Source organism: Kogia breviceps, chromosome 19 (genome assembly GCF_026419965.1).
Source record: "Kogia breviceps isolate mKogBre1 chromosome 19, mKogBre1 haplotype 1, whole genome shotgun sequence".
NCBI lineage: Eukaryota > Metazoa > Chordata > Mammalia > Artiodactyla > Physeteridae > Kogia > Kogia breviceps.
In genome coordinates, this window is record NC_081328.1 from 48137522 (window position 1) to 48154945 (window position 17424).

Sequence of the window (17424 nt, forward strand, 5' to 3'; positions counted from 1 at the left end):
GTTGGACACAGAACAGTTTGGGATAGTTTGGGGCTGAGATGTTGTGAACATGGAAAATGCACATTGGATCTCAAAGACTCAGCACAGAACAGAGAAGGTAAAATTTCTCATGGATCATTTTTATATGGATGTCGAAATGATACTATTTTTTTTCAACATCTTTATTGGAGTAGAATTGCTCTACAATGGGGTGTTAGTTTCTGCTTTATAACAAGGTGAATCAGCCATACATATACGTATATCCCCATAGCTCCTCCCTCTTGCGTCTCCCTCCCACCCTCCCTATCCCACCCCTCTAGGTGGTCACAAAGCACCTAGCTGATCTCCCTGTGCTATAGATTGTGTTAAATTTTAAAAATCACTTTTGCTTGTTTCTTTCTAATTGTTTTAAAACTAGAAAATGTGGCAACTAGAAAATGTAAGCTGATACAGGAGGCTCACATGATATTTCTGTTGGACCAGACAGCTCCAGAGGCTGACAGATGCTCTCACTGCCCTCTGCCCACTTCTAGGCAAGGGGCACGAGTTTGTTTGCCCCTTATCAGAAGGGACTTTTATACGTTTGTTCTCTATGTCTGTGTTTCTATTTCTGCTTTGTAAATAAGATCTTCTCTACCAATTTTTTTCTGATTCCACATATATGCGTTCATATACGATATCTTTCTCTTTCTGACTAAAGGCGGGGTGGGATGAATTGGGAGAATGAGATTGACATATATACAATATTGATACTATGTATAAAATAGATAACTAGTGAGAACCTACTGTATAGTACAGGGAACTCTACTCAGTGCTCTGTGGTGACCTAAATGGGAAGGAAATCCGAAAACGAAGGGATATATGTATAGCTGATTCACTTTGCTGTACAGTAGAAACTAACACAACATTGTAAAGCAACTCTACTCCAATAAAAATAAAAAAATATATTAAAAAAAGAAGGGGCTTTCAAAGGAATCACCGTGAAACCCCAGGAGAGGTTGGCCAGTATGGTGGTGGCAGTGTCTCCTGTCTTGAAAGCCTGCCTGGACCCAAGTGGACAGGGAGTCGGGACGACTGGCCTCCCTGCTCAGTCTGTGTTCCCTGCTCAGCCGCACAAGCAGTCGTGGGGAAGACAGGAATAGGCAATGCAAGAAACAGAAGCACATTTTTCCAGTTCAGAGGCAGGATTTGAACTCTTTGTGCAGCAGAGACCCCACTGCCCAAACACGTGTTGAATTTTTTTTTTTTTTTTTTTTTTTGAGGTACGTGGGCCTCTCACTGTCATGGTCTCTCCCGTTGCGGAGCGCAGGCTCCGGACGCGCAGGCTCAGCGGCCATGGCTCACGGGCCCAGCCGCTCCGCGGCATGTGGGATCTTCCCGGACCGGGGCACGAACCCACGTTCCCTGCATCGGCAGGCGGACTCTCGACCACTGCGCCACCAGGGAAGCCCCCAGGTGTTGATTTTTCAGGGTGGATATGTGAGACAGAATGCTCATAAAAGACTACTTGCTTATCGGGCCTACAGGTGAATCATTATAGCATCACTTTGCATTTTTATAATAGTCAAACATTTAAAACATTTCTTATTGTGGTAAAATATATATAACATAAATGTTACCTCTTTAACCATTTCTAAGTGTACAGTTCTGTGACATCAAAGACATTCACACTGTTGTGCAGCCATCACCAACATCATCTCCAGAACTTCTTCATCTTCACCAGATAAAACTCTCTCCCCATCAAATGCTAACTCCCCACGTCCCCTCCTCCAGCCCCTGGCAACCACCATCCCACTTTCCGTCTCTGTGAATTCGCTTATTTTGGTGCCTCAAATAAGTGGAATCAAACAGTGTTTGTCCTTTTGTGCCTGGCTTATTCACTCAGCCTATTGTCCTCAAGGTTCAGCCATGGTGCAGCAGGTGTTAGAGTAGAGTTTAATGTTTTTAAAGACCTTCCATGTAGCCAGTCTTGCTCCATTCTCCCCATCCTCTACACAGGTTATATTAGCCCCATTTTGCAGATGAAGGCACCGAGGCTCACCAGGGAGACTCACTGAGACATGCCTGGTCACATGGCCAGTGAATGGGGGCGATGACATAGATTTTCTGACCTCCCCTGTGGGCTCTGCCCACTTCACCCTGGCCAGGTGACACTGGCAGGTCCGCAGCTTTGCCAACACACCCCACCCACCATTTTAATAACAACTGTCACTTAAGTAGAAAATAAAATCAGTTCTGGAAGAAAACCTTCTCACTCTGAGTGTCTCCCCTCTTTTCCCTCTCCCTCTCTCTTGCGATGAGGCAGGGTGGTTTCTAAGAATAACTCCAAGTGATGGGACAGGTCAGTTTATAAATACTGTATAACCTGAGATGATGGGTCCAATTTGAAGCCTGTTGACAGTGAGGCTTTGAAGGATGGGCTCCAGGCGGGGTGTGTGCACGCGCATGGAATACAAATCAATAATTTATAAGGAGAAGGGCATGTTATGCAAATTCAAGGTATTGGCATTGTGTCTGCAACAGATAAATGCTAGGATTCCATAGAGGGAGGGGTGAGCTGGAGCAAATCCTCAGCCCCTGGGCTCTCATGGGTTCAAACTCGTGGCTGTGGATGGTGATGACCAGGAAGGGTCGGCATGGAAGGGGACTCAGAAGCAAGAGTGGCCTGTCCCCAGGGGCTCTAGTTCCCCGGAGCCGTTGGATGTCCCTATTCTTTGGTAGCTGGGAGAGTTCCCGAGCACTTTAGATACCCAGTCTCTGTGGCCGGAGAGTTTTCTGGTGTCAGCGAGATGAAGAGCCCAGGACCTTCCACCTTTAGGGGGAGGCATGGTAGGGTGGCCGGAGCCACCCACTTACCTGGCTAATTTGTCTTCCAAGCAACTGGCATGGGCCAAGGTATATTGCTTAATCAACCTCATTACTCTTGTGCATTTAGCAGCTCAGAGGAAGATAATACCTTTCAGGTATGGCCCAATTTTAGTTTTTGTTGTCATAACCATGGAAAATCGACCTTTGGCCCCTCAGCAGCGGGCCTAAATGGCAAGTGATTTACAGTGAGCCTGCCGTGTGGAATCCCTAATGCTCTTGCCGGAGAGAGCCACGCACCCTCCGTCGCAGCCCTAATCTCTGCTGAGCAGCAGTTTCCACGACAAATTCTCATTCTTCCCTGCCACTGAGAGCCCAGCTCCCTGGAGATTCTGAAAATTGCATTACCTTGACTTCAAAGTAGACAGATAGACAGACAGACAGACAAATCCCTTTCACTGGCATCTGCATTTCCAGGCCATGGAGAACCTTGCTGAACTTCTCTCAATGGTCATTTCTCTGCCTGAGCTGTGAGCTGCAATGTCACTTCCTGTTTGCAGTGAGGTAGCAGGGGTCGTAGGCAGGGAATTGAGGCTTCACGTGATCTGCTTGCAGAAGTCTTTCCTTTTCTGGCTTTGTAGGAGAGACATGATTAGAAGTTATATAATGTCTTTGATACAGAGACAGGAGAAGTGGGTAGAGAAATCAAAGGGGAAAAGGTGTGTTAGTTAGCTACTGCTGTATAACAAACTACCTTCAAGGTCAGTTGCTTAAAACAAAAATCATTTCTTTTCATTGCTCACAGGTCCCTGGGTCTGTTGGGGGGTCAGCTGATCTTGGCTAGGCTCCCCTGTGGGTCTGCAGATTGACTCAGTGGCTCTGCTCCAGGCTGGGTCAAGCTGGGGCAGCCCTGCTTCATGTATCTTTCATCCCTGTTCTGGGACCAGGGGCCCAAATATAGCAACGGCAGAGGCACAAGAGAACAGCGGAAACAAACAAGGTTTCTTCTAGCCTCGGCTTGGAAATAGCTCACCATCTCTTCCGCCTCATTCTGTTGGCCAAACTCACATGGCTGAGCCCAGATTCACAGAGGGTGGGACAAGAGAATCCACCTTTTTAGCAGGAAGAACTGCAAAGTCACATTATTTATTTAGTGCTTACCATGGACTAGTAACTAAATTAAGCATTTTGTATACATGATCTTATTTGTTCTTTATAGTAACCCAATAAGAGAATTATTATTACCTAATTTTTAGGTGAGCAAACTGAGGTTGACAAAGGTTAGTGACAAGGGAGCCAGGATTTTGATCCAAGTTTATTTGACTCCCAAGGCCACACTCTTAGGTACTCTACCTTTTAGTCTTGTAGCACTGCCCTCCAGCCCCTGCCCCTGTTCTGGGCCTTCTCTGCCCCTCACTGGGGTTACTTTGTGGATGGATGGATGAATGGATGAGTGGGTGGGTGGGTTGATGGATGAGTGAATGGATGGATGGATGAATGGATGGGCAGAGAGATGGATGGCACATATACAGATGGTTGAGTAGACAAATGGAATTGATGTTTCCAGGGACCTTAGCCTCTTCTTTTTTAAAAATTTTACTGAATATAGTTGATTTACAGTGTTGTGTTAATATCTGCCATGCAGCAAAGTGATTCAGTTATATACATATATATATTCTTTTTCATATTCTTTTCCATTCTGGTTTATCACAGGATATTGATTATAGTTCCCTGTGCTAGACAGTAAGACCTTGTTGTTTACCCATCCTATATATAATAGTTTGTATCTGCTAATCCCAGATTCCCAGTCCTTCCTTTCCCCACCCTTCCCTCCATCTTGGCAAGCACAAGTCTGTTCTCTATGTCCGTGAGCCTGTTTCTGTTTTATAGATATGTTCATTTGTGTCATATTTTAGATTCCACATATAAGTGATATCATATGGTATTTGTCTGTCTCTTTCTGACTTACCTCACTTAGTATGATAATCACTAGGTCCATCCATGTTGCTGCAAATGGAATTATTTTGTTCTTTTTTATGGCTGAGTAATGTTCTATTGTATATATGTACCACATCTTCTTTATCCATTCATCTGTTGATGGACATTTAGGTTGCTTCCATGTCTTGGCTACTGTAAATTGTGCTGCTATGAACATAGGGGTGCATGTATCTTTTTGAATTATAGTTCTGTCTGGGTGTATGCCCAGGAGTGGGATTGCTGGATCATATGGCAACTTTATTTTTAGTTTTTTGAGGAACCTACCTACTGTTTTCCATAGTGGCTGCACCATTTTACATTCTCACCAACAGTGTAAGAGGGTTCCCTTTTCTCCACAACCTCTCCAGCATTTATTATTTGCAGGGACCTTAGCCTCTTTCTGATGTATACTCCTAGTTTCACCAAGCCATGCTGCCTCTGGAGAGGTCTTCCTTTCCTCATGAGCTAAAACTTATCTCCTGGGTAGTAAGATGCTGCCCAAAGGAGCTCTGAGGGACAGTGAGGTCCTAGGAAGGCAGATGTTGTGGCCAGGATCTCTCAGGGAGAGCAGACTGCAGGCCATAGCAGGGTTTGGGTTGACCTGGGCTTGCACAGAGAAGCCTCCTCCCTGCCAGACCTTGGTCTAAGTTTCACATCCAGAAGGTAGGGCAGGAGGCGGCAGGACAGCTTCTTGCCAAGGAAGCAAACGGGAGAGAGGAAGCAGGTTGTGATGGCCCTCGCTTCTCCAGCCAGCATCTCTCCCAGCTGCTCTCGTCTGCTCCTCACACCACCAGCTGTTCTGCCTGTGACCCTCCTGAGCCCCCCTGCACATCGGCTTCACCAGGGAGGCCTGGCTGAGACCGGGACCCTGTGGCTGCCAGAGGGAGAGGAGAGGCCTCTGCAGTCCTGCAGCCGCCTCTCTTGACCTGAGTGGGGGTTGGGTAGACACTGGGTGTTTCCCCGGTGGTGATGAGGTGGACACTGTGCTCCCGAGGGAAAGGGGGCAGCTGTGGGTGTGTCCCACCTCTCAGTACCCCCAGCCCTGTGCGTGGTGTGTCCATCTCCACCTGGGACTCATCAGAGGAGGCCAGGCGAGGATTCCGGTCCCTGCTTCAGGTGTGCGAGGTGGCCAGGGTGGGGTCTGAGACGAGGACACTTCCTGTGTTGTCATGTTCCCCCTTTCTTCTCACGGCTAGAGAGCTGATGAGGGAAGACTGAGGCTTTGGGTGACAGTGTGCTGACAGCTGTGGCCCTGCTGCCACTGCTGGTAGAAGCCCCCTGGGGCAAGTCTCTCAGCCCCAAGCATGGGACACCCGCGGTATCATTACACTGATTATTGCTTCTTTCCAGGCGTATTGATCTAGCTCCTGTCGCTGACTCTGGTTAAGTCGAAAGGCTCCGAAGCCTCAGGGACCTGAGAGAGTGGGTGTAACTCAGGATCTACTGTCAGTCCAGGAGGTGACATATTTTTTAATTAAAAAAATTGAGACGAATTTACATACTATGAAATCTATAGGTCTTAGGACAGACCAAGCGGTTTTGACAAATGTATGCACCTGTTTAACCATTACCTAGACTGAGATTTGGAACTTTCCCATCTCTTGAGGAAGTTCCTTGTTTCGGCAGGGGGTACCGAAGTGCCTGGGTGGGGTGATGCTATGCAGGCAGGTGAACACAGGACTTAGTTCTAGCCTTAGCAAGACTCTCAGGACGGCCTCAACCAGTGCAGGCCTGTGAGAACCCAGCTCCTTTGGGCTAATGGCCTGGCTGAGAGGGGCCAGCAAAGGGACAGACAGCCAGGAGAAGGGTCCTAGGCTGGAAAGCACCAGGCAAAATCATCAGCTCATCCCCCACCTCCATGCATGTCACACTCAGGTCCCCCAGGAAGATGTCCATGTCCTTCTATGTGGCAGGCGCTCCCGACTTGTGGTGGGGCAGATAGGCATTGGCATGCAAGTGACAATCTTGTGAACACCTGAGACCATATGTGGGAGGCTCAGAGGTGGGCATCGATGTGTGCCGGGTTGTCAAGAAAAGGGATATGTGACACCTCGCCCTGTGGGGATTCAGTGCTGCGTCTGCCCAGGAATCCTCTGTTCACTCTTTCTGTCCCAAATCCCTCTTGCTGCATCTGCCCCTGTTTGCCTCCTGTGCTCAGGGGAGGTGGGGGTGGCCGAGGACCGGTACCCATACCAGGATCAGACAGCTTCCTCCAAGTGGCCAAATTATTCCACAGCAGGGCCCTTGGGGAACTCTAGGAATGTTTGTGCAAAGGTCATGTGGTTACAGTAGCTAGCGATATATATTTTTAAAGCATGTTACCGTTTTAAGGTAGTTCCCTGAAGCTCAGGCTGGAACTGCACTCCTTGTGCCCAGGGAGGGAGGTATGGCTCAACAGGGGCAACATTTAAAAACCTTCCAGGAGACACAGTCAGGCTCGGGCAAACCCCCAGACCTGTGAGTGCACAACAGAATGGAGGTCTCAGGGCCAGATCAGGGGATCCCAAGGACCCTAGGTCCAAAAGGGGCCTTGGGGAAAGCAGTCATGCTGGTTCCTGCACTGTGAGAGCAAGGGCTGAGTCTTCACCCAGGCCCATTGGCTCTATGACCCAGAGGCCACAACATCCCCCTGAAATCCCCAGTGCCCCTCCCATCGGCACCCCAAAATGCCAGTCCATGCGGGCACTGAGGCATCCTCAGGAGGGAACCCTAGGAGGCCCTATTCTGCCCTCTCCTTACCTCCCCACTTTCCAAAATTTAGAATCCTATGAAGATCTCAGCCCCCTCCACTTGTGACGTAAAGCCAGTCTGGATAAAACGTCAGCTGTTCAACATCAAAATCCTATAACCGAATGCCCTGTTTCCACCACGCAGATAACAGGCAGCGCAGAGATAAGTGAAAAAGAGCCTCTGATTGCTGCTGGCATTGCGCTATCTGCCGGGCCCAGCTGTGTGGGGCCGGAGCAAGTGCGGACAGTCTCATCACCACCCCTCAGCCCCCAGCCCCTCCACCCCATACATCTCCTCCTGCCCTACCCGCCATGCTCTCCCCCACTCCCTCCACCTAGTTCTCACCTTCTTCGCCCCCTCCCATGCTCACCCCTTCTGCCCTTCTAGCCCTCCTCCTCCCGCCCCTTCCCTCGTCCCCATCCCTCTCAGCCACGCCCCTCCCTCACTCCCTGCACTCCATCCTACCTCCTCTGTCCCCTCCCTCATGTCTACACGCCCTGCAACCCTACCCATCTACCTGCACCCCTGTCCCTACCCAGCGCGCCCACTCTCCAGATGTCTCAGCCCCCTGTGTTCCTCCCACATCTCCTTTTGCCCTGTGCCAGGCACCGCCCCCCCACACCCTCTCCCCTTCCCACATCTCCATCCTCTGAGCTGCCTCTACACCTCCCTTTGCCCCTGAATCCCCCACTCCCTTGACTCCTGAAGCCCTGCATTCCCAGGGACTCCTTCGTAGCTGGTGTTCCTGGCCTCTCCCATCAGGCCCTCTAGATGGGGGAACTCCCCTGTCCCTGTCCCTCCCAAGGAGGGCATCCCTGAGCTGGTGTCTCTGGCCTGCAAGAGGGCAGAAGAAAGGGGGCCGGTGTGAGGAGGGGGCTTTGACCCTTTACTGAGCGTGGGCTGTGGGTAATACCCAGGGAAGCAGTGTGAGGATAATAACGGTGGGGAATGGGCTGCCCTTCATCCCAGGCCCAAATCACAGGGTCTTCTTGTGAACAGACACGGCCTGCAGGTGGAGCTGACGTGGTCGGCTCCAGGCTCTCTCCTTGCACCTGTCCATCTCCTTAGTTCTGATGAAAAAAATCACTGACCTTCAGTTCTGTGTCCCTTAGAAGTCCAGTCCTGCTGGACCTCTTTGAAGCATCCAATGCCCTCCTTCCTTGGGCTTTTGTGGTATTTTGCAATCTCATCTTCCTTCTCTTTGGGGCCTCTCCTGTTCCTCCTTTCTCTCCCACAAACTCCTGGGGTGTCCCACGTATGCCCCCTCATTGCCTTTTCTGTACTCCTAGTCCACCTTCTCACTAGGTGGCCCATGCCCATGGCTTCAGCCACCATTTATATATATATTTTGGTAATTCCTGCGTTAGTTATCTATTGCTCTGTAATGGATTACATTGAAATGTAGTGGCTTCCAACAACAATCATTTATTAGCTCATAGTTTCTGGGGTTCAGGAATCTGGAGGTGGCTGAGCTGAGTGCTTTTAGCTCAGGGTCTTTCATGAGGTTGCAGCATGTTGGCTGTTGGTGGGAGGCCTCAGTTCCTTGCATGTGGATCTCTCCCTATGGCTGCTTGAGTGTCCTTATGACATGGCGGGCAACTTCTCCCAGAGTAAGTATGACCTGATCTCAGAATCAATGCACCATCACTTCTGCCATGTTCTAGTGGTTACACAGACCGGCGCTGGTCTGATGTGGGCAGGGGCTACATAAGGGGACAGGAGGTGAGAATTGTAGGGGCCACCTTGGAGGCGGGCTGCCACAATCTCCAAAGCAGATGACTGTTTCCTAAGCCTTAGATCCTAGTACCCAACCATCTACAAAATATCACCCCCCATACATATCAGGGGCTCTTTGAACACATGTCGAAATCTGACCTCAATTCCACAAGCCTGGAAAAATTGTAAAAAGTAATTGTTAACATATACAAAGAATAACTTTATAACATATATAACATTATAACATTTATAACATTTATAACATATATAAAGAATAACTTATAAACTACATTATCAACACAGCTGAAGCCCCCTCAGTGTAACCTTCCCTCAGTCCTGTGCATCACACAAATTCTCCATCTGCCCTTTCCTAAATCTTAATTTCTCACTTGATTCCTGGCGGCAGCCTCCTGATTAAGATTCCTGCCTTGGTTTTTACCCCCTCCATCCTGTCCATATTGGCACGAGAGTGAGCTTCCTAAGACATGCATCTGCATCATTTCTGGCTTAAAATTCTTCAGGTGGCCTTTTAAAGTCCTTGGCCTGACATTCAAGGTGCATCATGATCTGATCTGACTTATTGGCCAGTGTCATCTTCCAGTACATCAAATCCCACACCTCCTGCCCCATTATTTGCATCCCTGGAAGACATCTCGCCTGCTCTTCCTTCTTGGCTCTGCACCTGCTGTCTCCTCCTCTCCCCTCGAGTCTCTGACTCATTCCAGGGTTGGCACCTGGGAGCAAGAACACCCTCACAGTGTGAGTGAGGAGCCTCTGCTCAGGGTTCCACACATCCTTTGTCCACCTCTCTCACTGGTACCTTATTCCTTCATTCTGTCACTCAAACATATTCCTTTAACACCTATGTGCCCGGCACTGCTCTAGATGCCAGGAACATGGCATTGAGCAAAACTAAGGTCTGCCCTGTGGAGCTTGCCATCTGTGGCCTCACCCCACCTCTGCTGGGATTTTTGCTTTATTTTCATCTCTCCCTCTGTACCATAAGCCCCTTGGGTACAGGTCAGTGTGGTGTTTCTTATCTGTGTCCCCAGTGTCTAGCATAGGAGGGACTTGATGGACGTTTGGCGCAGGAATGGTGCTTTCTGGAAGGGCCAGAATGCGGGAACCAGATGACCTGAACTCCCCTGATGTGTCTGGAACAGGCCCAGTTAACCATCCCGGGGTTTCGGTCATCGATTCCTAGACATAGGAACCCCAGTTTGGCTAGGGAGGCAGGGAAATGGACAGCAGAGCCTGAGAACGCTTTGGATCGTGCCTTGGCAACACCATCTCATTAAGAGTTGCTCGAAACCCAAGCAGCCTAGCAATCCAGCAGTATACTGGAGTTCTCCTGTATTTGGGGAATATTTCTGGCTTGGGGCCCGGAGTCCCTTGGCCACTGGTCCCAGCCTCACGTCAGGGGTTCTGAGCCCCCAGCTTGAGCCCGGCTGTCACTCGGGTCGCACAGTCTCCAGCCACTTCAATTTTCCCTGACCTTGGGGAAAATTGCTTCCCAAATGACACCCCTCCATTTCACAAGCTTTAAGCACAGCGCCGAGGACACATAAATTACATGAGGCCCTTCCCATTCTCGTTGGATACGTTGAATAATGTAACATTTCAACAATACCTAAAGCTACACTATTATTAAAACACACTGGTGTTAAAAAAAGAAGAAGCAACACCAGCAGAGCTACAGTAAAATTGTCACAGACTCCCACTAGATGCCAGAATAATAAAACCCAAATTATTTTTGCCAGAGACAGGATTCATAAGGCATGAGAGGAGTCGGGAACAAAGCTGGTTTCACAAGAGTGGTTTAAAAATGGGAGGAGGAGATTCATTTATTCAGAATATTACATATCCTCTATAATCTTTACTACTGAAATGAGATGCTTCACATTCTTCTCTTGGTTAAAGAAATAGCAAGTTTTGCTTTCTTAGCTTGAGTCCCATTTTAAGCTCTGATTTTGGTTATTAGCTCATGTTTTGGGGGAAGCAGACTGAGAAGGAATTGGTGTGATGAGAAATCGAGGGGAACGCCGCCAGCATCTCTGAAAGATGCCTCGAGAGATTGAAGAGAGAAGATGGGAGAAAGGACGCTGGCACACAGGGAGGAGCGGGTTTCAGAGAAAAATAAGGAAGGAATACAGTGCCCTGCTGAACTACAAAGCCTGCAACTGAATGAGGACTCCACGTTTTAATGTATGGGTACAGTTAGCAGGATAAGCAGCTCTGTTTGGTTTGGAAATTTGGATGGTTTTTAAAAACAAAAACTGAATCCCTGCCATTACTTTGAATTTTTTCCTAGTTTTATTGAGATATAATTGACATATAACTTTGTATTTGTTTAAGATATACAACACAATAATTTGATATTTGTATTTACTACAAAATGATCACCATAGTTTGTCTAGTGAACATCCATCACCTCACATAGTTACATTTTTTTTTCTTGCGATGAGAACTTTTAAGATATGCTCTTGGGCTTCCCTGGTGGCGCAGTGGTTGAGAGTCCACCCACTGATGCAGGGGACATGGGTTCGTGCCCCGGTCCGGGAAGATACCACATGCCGCGGAGTGGCTGGGCCTGTGAGCCATGGCCGCTTAGCCTGCGCATCCAGAGCCTGTGCTCTGCAACGGGAGAGGCCACAACAGTGAGAGGCCCGTGAACCGCAAAAAAAAAAAAAAAAAAAAAAAAATGCTCTTAGCATCTTTCGGAAGCATATCTGTAGCACTGTTAACTAAAGTAACCATGCTGTGCATTACACCCCCAGAGCATATTCGTATTATAACTGTAAGTTTGTCCCTACTGACCACCTTCACCATTTCCCCCACTCCCCACCCCCTGCCTCTGGTAACCACCCATCTATTCTCTGTTTCTATGGAAAATCTGTGCCAATACTCTGAACTTCTTTTACTTTCTGTCAGGCAGAACTGGAGGACTAAAAAGCTCCATTTTCTGCAATGAAATGCAGCAGAAAGGTGTGATTTGGGGAGAAAAGCCCATTTCTAAGATGTGTATGTTGAGTCCTCTGGGATTCTGCTGATGCCATTTCTGGAGTCCCTTTGGGAAGCCACACAAGAATGCAGGCACACCTCTGGCAATGTTTGTATCCTCATTAAAACAAACAAAGTACAACAAACTCCCCAAAACTTGATTTCCGAAGATTTCAGAGTCCTTTGGGAAAACCTTTGGCATAAGCAATGGGGTCCCCTATACTCCATCCTGTCCCCCTCCTTAGGCGGCTCCTGGGGTCCATAGCTGACCTTTATGAAGAGGCCTGTGGCTCTAGGGGCCCTGAGAGGTCATTTGACTTCTTGAGGCATTAGGAGAAAATGCCTCTGACTTAGTGCAAAACCTTTGGAATGTATTATCCCTGTGCCTCTTGGGGGAGCAGGTCAAGTGACAGTCCAGACACCACACCTCTTGGACCGTCCAGCTCCTGGGTCTGTGTCTGCACACAGCAGGCTCTTCATGTGATGGGGCAAAGGGTCAGAGCCATTCATTCAGCTTCTCCCGGGTCACGCAGTATGTCGGAGATAGGGCTGGAGGAGAACATGCTCCAAACTGTTCCACCCCAATGCCCCAGAGTCTCCAGGAATGTCACCCAGTCTGTCATGGAGGGCAGCGACTGTGTGCCTTGTTCCAAAGAGGAGATGAAGGGATCCCGAATTCGAGACCTGCATTTGCAGGGCTGCACATGCCCAGGGGGGGAGCTGTTGTCTTAAACAGCATCCCCGCCCCCCTGCCCCCTCCCCCCAACCCACAATGGTGCGCATGTGCTGGCAGGGGACCCAGGGAGGGCACTCCAGGGAGGGCTGCATGTTAGCTCATGGGCTGTCTCTGCTTCTCTGTGTTGCCTCAACCCAAGTCCTGTAAATAAAAACACATCCTCAGGTGACCTGTACTTTATAAAGGACTGTTGTTGTCCCAGCCTGTCCCTGGGCCCTAAAGTCCAAGTGCACCTTTCTCTTGGAGATTTGGAAGCAAGTCCAGAATATCTGCTTGGCTGCTGGGCCTTCCCTCTGCAAGAGAAGCTGTGAGTGTGGGGGGCTTTTGTGGGCTCGGATTGCTGGCTTTGCTGTGTAGAACGTGAAGGTCATTCTACCTCTGAGAGCCGGAGACCATCCCGCTGACAGACCCAAATTAAGAACAGTTAATTCCATGTGTTGGTTTTAAGGTTGGCTGGGAATTTTAATGAGAAACGGTACCCCCCTGCATACTGCTCAACCGGATGTGCCTTCCTCTCCTTCTTTTCATTGTTCACTTATTGACTGAGCACCTACTGTGTGCAGCACTGGGCCAGGTACCAGGAGCCATGGTGAGCAAAGATCAACACAGGTCTGCCCTCGTGGGACTACGTTCAGTCCTATTTCAATGATGATGATGATGATTCGGCCAGGGTCTCACCCCTCCTTCCCTCCCCCCTTCCTCCCTTCTCCAGTCCCTTCATCTCCCCCCACCTCCTCACTCCCCTCCCCTCTCAATTCCCTCCCCCCTTCCTCCTGGACCACTCTGCTCAGCCCCTCAGGACAGAGTCCAGCTGCACGGTGGGCAGAGGACAGGGGCCCTCAGAGAGGAATGGAGGGGCTGACTGCCCAGTCCCTGGCTGTGTAACTGCTCATCAGAAGGGCTGGAGTTTGAGGGTGGCCAGAGGACCTTGTCATCCATGCAAGTCTTTTCTAGAAGGAGCCTCTGCTGGGGCCAGTGCCCCTTTGTGTGTTGGCTTATTTTTTGCAGAAGACACCTTTTAAAAGCCCAGGTGTTAATTTTTCCATCTTCTCTCCCCAGTGGCAAGAATCCAACAGGAGGCCTTTTTGGGCTGGAGCACCGAAAGCAGCCCCCAGCTTCCTGCCGCCTTGGGAGCAAAGCTGGGAGCTGGGCTGGCTCAGCAGCTGCCATGGGCTGGAGTAGTCAGACTGGGCCACAGGCCTGGGAGACTTCAATTCACAGCTGAGATGTGGGGAAGCAGGTAGTGGGACTGGGCTCTTTACTGCCCACTGAGACTCAGCCCTCCCGCCCATCCAGGCTCCCTGCCCTCGCCCTTGGCAGGACCATGCCTGGCACTTTCCAGATCCAGGGCCTTCTCTATATCACATCTCCAGCCTTCCTGGGATATAAGCCTCTGTCAACCCCCAAATTATTTGGAGGGTGCCCGCCACTAATGCCAGGGGTGTGGATCCTGAGCAGGTATAGGGGGAGCAGGGAAGAGTCCTGGCCCACAGTGAGCCCTTGTGCCCCGGTGACCCTGGGGTTCTGGAATGGGTGTGGGGCAGGGGTGGGGGTTGGGCCTCAGAATCCTCCCCATCTGCCTGCCTCCCTGCACAGGCTGTGCTCTGGCAAAGCCTGGAACCATGGGTGCCTGGCACCGAGCTTGGTACATGGTTGGGTGCAAGAAATATAATTCCGAGAATGAGGAAGACGCAGATCGCTCCTGCAACCTAGCCAACCCTTTTGCCTCAGAGTCCAGAGTCTGAGCTGACAGGCTGTAGCCTTGACCCTGGACCTGGCCTTGGGCGGACTTGGCCTTCTGCTCTTTTCTTTTTGCCTTATCAACCGAGCCAACCTTGTGGGCCTTGAGGGAGGCATCCTGGCGACTTCATTGCTTGGCCTTTTGCCTCCACCCACGCTGGGCTCCACGGGCAGGATGGGACCAGTTCCTTCCCCTGGCATCCCGGGAGCTGGGGCAACCCACCTGGGTGAGCCCTGTGGTCCCTGAAACTGCGGGCCTGGCTTCTGCTCTGTGGGTGATGGATGGTGTTTCCTACTGTGGAGTGAGGGAAAATGTGCCACTGCAATCAGGGACAAGCTATTAGATAATGTCCCATTCAGCTCGGGTGGAGGAAAGCAAATGAAGCGGGGAGAGGGGCCCCCCTCAGGCCTTGGCGCTGGCCCTGCTCTCGGCAGGCACTGCGTGCGGGGCAGAGTTAGGGTGCCAGGCGGGTGGGGGATGTGGAGGCATTTGCCCCTTGGAGAAGCTGGCCTGGATTTGGGGATCGTCCATAACGATCAGGGTGCTGGGGACTGGAGGAGTGTGGGGGCATCCCTTGGATTCTTACTGCCTGTCCCCCCTATTTTTGTGCTCTTTCCTTTGTCACTTTCTTTCCCGGGTTTAGGTACCAGGGACACGGGGTGTCGTGCCTGGCTGGGCAGCATCCACAGCCCTACGTGGCTCCTGTTCCAGCGGGTCTGGTAGAAAATGAACGCCAGCCCTTGCCTTTTATGCTGGCTGCTGAGAATCAAGCGTTTAGTTGTAAGAGAAGCCAGCCTACCTGCCTTCTAGCCCCGCCACTGCGGTTACCAGCTGGAGCCGCCTCTACCTGGGCTCCCTCCACTTCCGCGTGAGCCCCTCTTTCTCCCCCAGCCCCTCCCCCAGCCATCCCTCTCATTGCATTTAGCCCACTGACCTAGGAGAATCAGATCACACACTTGTTTCTGCCCTTGAAAAGTGGCCTGTGGAGCTCAGGGCTGTTCCTGGCCTCTCCCATGCCCAGCTCCTGGCTTTCTGCATGGCATGGGTGGTCACTGGAAAGGCACATGTGCCCGGGCATGTCTCTGCAGTTGGCAGCGCTCTGTGAATTTGGCCCTGCCATTTGGGATGGGGCAGTGCTCCCTTAAGTAACCAGATTTTAGGAAAAGAAAAAAAATGGTAATTTTTTCTTTATTATTTTTAAAAATCTCTGTTGTGAGATTTCTGGGGATGTGCCAGTGGGGGCCTTTCCACTGGGGGGGTGCAGAGCTCAACCATTCCCTGGCCAACATGATCTCATAACCATTCCCCAAAGCCAGTCTCTCCAGGATGATCAGAATGGATCCCCTAAATGGTTTTGTGTCCTGTTTGCCTGATGGCACACACACTCAGAGTAAATTAAGCAAAAAAAAAGAAAGAAAGAAAAAAATATCCAAGGCCCAGGTGCCTCCTACCCCTGCAAAACCCAACCGGACGCCACCAACAAAATGAACAGAAACAACCAGCTCCGTTCTGTTTCCTGGGAATTCCTGCTCTAGAGACTGACATGGGACGCTATTCTAAGTAAACCTAAGAGTGTGAAACAGGAAAATAAAGCGGGGGGGTTCTTTCATTCATTCATTTATTCACTCGACGAATACTGAGTGAGCTCCAACGATGTGCCAGGCATGTTCCAGGCCCTGGAGATGGAGTTGAATAAAACAGATCAAGTGCCCGCAGGACGCTGGCATTCCGGGGTGGGGGAGGGGCAAAGAAAGACCACAGGAAACAAGTGCATTTGTGTGACACCAGATTCGATAATTTCTGGGAAATTATCCGTATAACAGCTGGTGCAAAGGCTTGATGTAGGGGGGATGCAGGTGCTTGAGTGTGGAGGGACAGCCAGGAGGCCCAGGGGCTGCAGGGGGTGGGGAATGGTTGGAGGAGGGGCCAGTGGTGCAGCAGGAGGCCAGACTGCTTAGGGTCCTGTGGGTAGAGGAGGATTTACCATGAAGTGATGCACCCATGGGCCCCGTGTAAGACCCTGCACCTTACTTTTGCATCCACCATCTTGTCTTATTTTCTTAGAAAGCCCCCTAAATCGTATAAGCTTCAGAGTCCCCAAACCTGGATTGACCTGGCTTGCAGGCAAATCTGGGTGTTTCCTCCCAGTGAAATAGGACACTTTTGGAGGGATGCGTCAGGAGAGTGAAATCACCTGAGAAAGCTGTTAAAAAGAGAGGGACAAGGCAGTTGCCGTCGTGGTGACAGGGATAGGTCCTGGAATCTGAAGTGGGTGAGGTGGGAAGTAAGAGCAGAAGAGGGCATGAGACAAGGTGGTTTGGGACCAGCACAGTGGGGTCAAAGAATTGCAGGGGTCAGGGCTCCGCAGCAAGAGAGCTGGGCTAGCAGCAGAGGACGTCACACCCCAGGCAGCAGTCGGGTGCTAATGATTTGTTTTCCACAAAGTTCCCCTTATTCCCCTGGGGTGTGATCCCCGGTGGCAACCAACTGGCCTTGAAGCTGCTCTCTCTTCTCTTGCTTATTAACACCAATGTTTGTTTCATATCAAAAAATGGGGACTTCACTGGTGGCGCAGTGGTTGGGAGCCCGCCTACCGATGCAGGGGACACGGGTTCGTGCCCCGGTCCGGGAAGATCCCACATGCCGCGGAGCGGCTGGGCCCATGAGCCATGGCCGCTGAGCCTGCGCGTCCGGAGCCTGTGCTTCGCAACGGGAGAGGCCACAACAGTGAGAGGCCCGT

At 50.5% G+C, this 17424-nt stretch overlaps 1 protein-coding gene across 19 annotated transcripts in view; it reads left to right on the plus strand.

Moving 5' to 3' along the window:
• RBFOX3 (RNA binding fox-1 homolog 3) overlaps positions 1-17424 on the plus strand; it is a 505472-nt gene that overhangs the window by 166608 nt on the left and 321440 nt on the right. The gene's annotated exons all lie outside the window — the stretch shown is intronic.